The sequence below is a fragment of the Melitaea cinxia genome, chromosome 12 (assembly GCF_905220565.1).
Source record: "Melitaea cinxia chromosome 12, ilMelCinx1.1, whole genome shotgun sequence".
Classification (NCBI taxonomy): Eukaryota; Metazoa; Arthropoda; class Insecta; order Lepidoptera; family Nymphalidae; genus Melitaea; species Melitaea cinxia.
The window spans coordinates 8,285,684-8,290,281 of record NC_059405.1 but is presented as its reverse complement, the minus strand read 5'-3'; positions in this window follow the sequence as shown (position 1 = coordinate 8,290,281).

Genomic DNA, 4,598 nt, shown 5'->3' with positions numbered 1-4,598 from the left:
GCAGTAATAATGAGAAAGAAAAGAAAGCAGGACTCCCTACACTTAATTAAAAATATTCACAACAGGTGGCTTGCTGTTACTCTCTATGAAACAAACTGAGCGACTTTAACGATAGACGCTAACAAAAGCCATGTTTTTGTTGTTAAGACTGTAAATGAAATAGAAATACACTTCCATTGAAATAGAAGTACGTTTGAGTGTTTGGAACGTTCATTTTATAACTTTTGTTTATGTACGCTGACTAGCCCATTGGCGTAGTTTGCACTGAGCGTGCTTTCTGTTTTAGGAGTTATAAGTTGATTTCCCCCCTCAGTCACTGCGTAATATGTACATATTTAATTTACATGTATGTTTTTCATAATAATATATCTTTATTAGCCGGCTGTCAGTTAAAACGAACGCATTAAGTTGCTTTTCGACCGTGTGTAAGTATTCGTTTATCATATTTTTTTATATATATGTATTCGTATAACTTTTCAAAATTTAAAACATATTTAATCTATAAAAAAAAAAAAAAACTAAAAGTTGGTACTAAATATAATAAAAAATAAACGAGTAGCTATATTACGTAAAATATCAATTTGAAAATTGAATTTAACGAGTTTGATCGGAACGATAGGAGATCGAAAATATAAACAAAAATATCGTTCAAACTTTCAAAACATTCGCTCTGTGATTGCTATGAATTAAGTTATTTAATTTGCATTGGATATCTATCCTGAAAACCGAAACGAGAGGCGTTCCGAATTTATTGCCAGGTTTCTGTGATTTAATGTTCCGACGCGATTAAAGAACAATTGATTAAAATTATGATAATTCTGTTTGATTTATATTGGGTATAAAGTTTTATTTATATAAACATTTTATTAAATTTTTTCAACATTCAAATTATCAGTTATTGGTATAAAATGTCTTGTTTCTGAAATATTTATAGAATATATTATTATATATTATTCCTATATTATAGAATCGAATTTATTATATATTATTTCTGTTGCACTTTTCGCTAAATATATTATGCATTTAATAATTATTTTAACCGACCTATTAAAGGAGGAGGTTTCAAATCGATTGTATTATTTCATTTGTATAACCTTATAATTTGTTACTTGGCGTACCGATTTTGACGATTCTTTCTATATACTAAAACTTCTTTTCGTCATTCAAATATGAGTGATATCCAATGAGTAATTTTTGAGGTATTCCTAATAATGCGTATTTAATTGTCTTTGACTACATTGACGTTCTTATCTTATCACTTGCCGCGCAAAATTGAAGTCAGTTTTTTTTATGAGCATAAACCCAGTTATTTAAACATATAAAAGTACTGTTTAATATCGTGTATATTGTGGAACCTTGAAAATTATTTTCTTACATATATGTACGTTACCTAGTAGTGTGCACTTTCAGATTTTAAACAAATGCGTTTTACATAATAAATAAAATAACTAAACACAATTTTTGAATCAAAGTATCATGACATAAAAGTCCACCAGTTAAACGACTTAAGCCAATAAGCGAGTTAATTACGACAGGAGCAGCAAAGAAATCAGGAAATTAGGTGTTCGGGTAACTTCTTCCCGACCGGAGTGTTCACTTATTGACCGGAAACTCGCAGGACATCGTCGCTTTTTTACTTTTCATTAGATGACGACCTTTTGTCAGTTTTCCATAATTTTTTTAATAACGCAAAACAGATGTTACAGTATTTTTACGAAAGAATCTTAATGAAAGCAGCGTCAGTTAATAAAAGACAAAATTAGCAATTTCGTCTACGTTATATTTTATCTTTTTTTTTTGCTTCGAATATATAAAACTTTATATAAACTGTTTTTCGTCTATTTTAAACGTACTTAATGTAAAAGGCACTTGGTAGAAAATTCGTTTAGATTTATATATATATAAAAATACCACATACTCTATTGTGTTTGAATAAACATTTCAATCGAGAGGTTTTCATTGGTGTTGGCTATTCGACCGGAACAGCGCATTCAGCTCTTTTTCACGCAACACTGCTTTTCGATGAATGAACTGCGGCGGGAGTATTAGAGCTTACTCACAATATCGACGGGTCACCTCCGAAATCATATTTGTTAAAGGTATCCGAGTTTGTGTATAATTTACAGCAATCTTAAAAAGATGTTCGGAATATAGAATTAGTAGGGCTAGCAGGTCGAGAGGTCCGCACCATCCGTTTCGTTGGCCCAAAAATTATAACAAATATCCAAGTGTCATAAGTGGTTAAAGTGATGTATAATTATATTAATTACTTAACAAATGTGATACTTTAAAACTCGCAATTAAACTGAATTGTGTGGCTTTTTGCCACGCAATTCAATAGCATGTTATGTTTTGAAGATATACAGCTAAATAATACTATTTTCAAGTAGTTTTGTGTTCCTGTGGTTAGTAAGGTAGACAGAGTTTCTGGGGTAAGTCAGGGGAAGGGTCGGGAATGCACATGTAATGCTTCTGGCGTTGCAGGCGTCCATAGGCTACGGTAACCGCTTACTATCATTTGCACCGTTCGCTTGTTTACCACCCTATTAATATAAAAAAATGTAAGACTATTTTCAAGGCCTTCTACTTCAAAAGTTAAGAATACTTTATTGAAAACTGGATCTATAGGCTATTAAAGTATAGTGCTGCCATATAAAATCGAATTTCGCTTCATGTATAACTGCATAGATGGAACAACACGAAGAAACAATTATTTTTAACTGTTTATAATTATGATAATTACCTGATAATTGATTTATGTCAGTTACGACATAGCCAAGAATTATTATCTGACATTGCTTAAGCATTTTGCTCTTGTTAATAAATCGGTTAGAAGCAGTGAAATATGTTAATATCATAAAAAACAACAGGTTAACAAATAGTAGGAGCTACGCTTACGCTGAAGCCTGTAGTATCCCACTGTTTGGCATAGGCCTCTTTCCCCATGTAGGACAAGGATCAGAGCTTAATGCATCACGCTGCTCCACTGCCATTTAGCGGATATGTTCCCTACTATGAGTAACGATCGCTGTAGGGTATTTATGATAACAAACTCCGAGGTACGGTGGAGTGACCTACAAGGATAGACATCCAAACCAGAAATAAATATTTGTAAAAATGCAAATATCAATCCCGAGTGGGAATCGAACCCGCAAATCGTCGGTGTTTTAGACGACTTCTTACACCGCTACAGCAGAGTGGTTGTATATATATATATGTATATTTTTGCTAGTACTACAATCACTCAAGTTTTACGCTTGTACGAGTTTTAGTTGTGTGATATTTCTACGATGAAGCGAAATTTTTGTTTATATTCATATATTGATATCTGCCGCATTCTAAGAAAATTAAAACTACTATTCAGAAAAACAAGCGTTGATGAGCTTACAATTCGTAAATATTTGTTAAACAGACCTATATATTTTATTAATATTTTCCTTACAGATCGAAGGGAACCACGGCATTTTTAAAACACGTCACACACCTAATCGGACTCGATACTTTAAATCAAGGATTCCCAAATTATTTAGGGGTTAGGGATTTTTCTAAAATGAAGAGATAACTCAGACTCTATTAACCAAATTTTTTTGACGTGATAACGTCTTATAAATCGATGAACACCGTGAAATCTTATATATAAAATTTTCATGTCACAATGCTAGTTACAATACTCCTCCGAAACGGCTGGACCTGGATTTTTATGAAATTTTGTGTGCATATCGGGTAGATCTGACAATCAGCCAACAATTTTTTTTCAAAGCTCTAAGATAAAAGGGGGGGGGGGTATTAAGGGGGTTAACAACATATATGGCAAAACAACGTTTGCGGAGTCAGCTACGATAATTTTACTGTCCTATTTTTAATATGTAAAAATTTGTAGAGTTTAGAGCGAAGGACTCGAATCCAGCTCTCAATAAATTAAAAAAAAGTAGTCAGCTAGTCTTATATAAATATGCAAATTGATACACGTAGTCAATATAAAAATTTCTTTGTTAAAATAAACTTCAAAAGCGTCTAGAATCTTAAGCTTCAAATAACATCACTTTATATATAGCTGATTTGACCAGAGCAGTTCAACTTTTCACAATAAATAAGCGTGAAAGCTATAGCTATTCGGCTTTTTCAACCATCCCTAAGTGTGCCCTTTAGCCCGTTTATTGATATTTCACGAAAAGGCACCACTAGATTAGGGCCTGTAGAGCCTAAATATAAATACAACCCTTGTCAATTTTAAAAGTAAATTTTTAAAATTAACAAAGTAATATAAAATTAATAAAATAAAGATCTTTGTATTTACGTGTGTTTTTAAAAAAAATCCTTTCAATTTACTTTAAGTTTAATATATTAAAATATAAATAGTAGCTTATTTTAAAAGTAATTCTATTAATTTTCTTCATAAAAAGATTAATTGGGATCAATTCATATTTAAACACGAAAGTATGAATTGTAGAACTGCCATAAGTTTGAAACACGAGTCTAGACATTCATGTCTTAGTCATTTGCCGTACCTGAAATACCATTTAATGGATATCAAGCGAATGCACTCTGGAAAGTTTCGACATAACTGATAGCTTAATACCTATTTGTTAAAGAAGTTC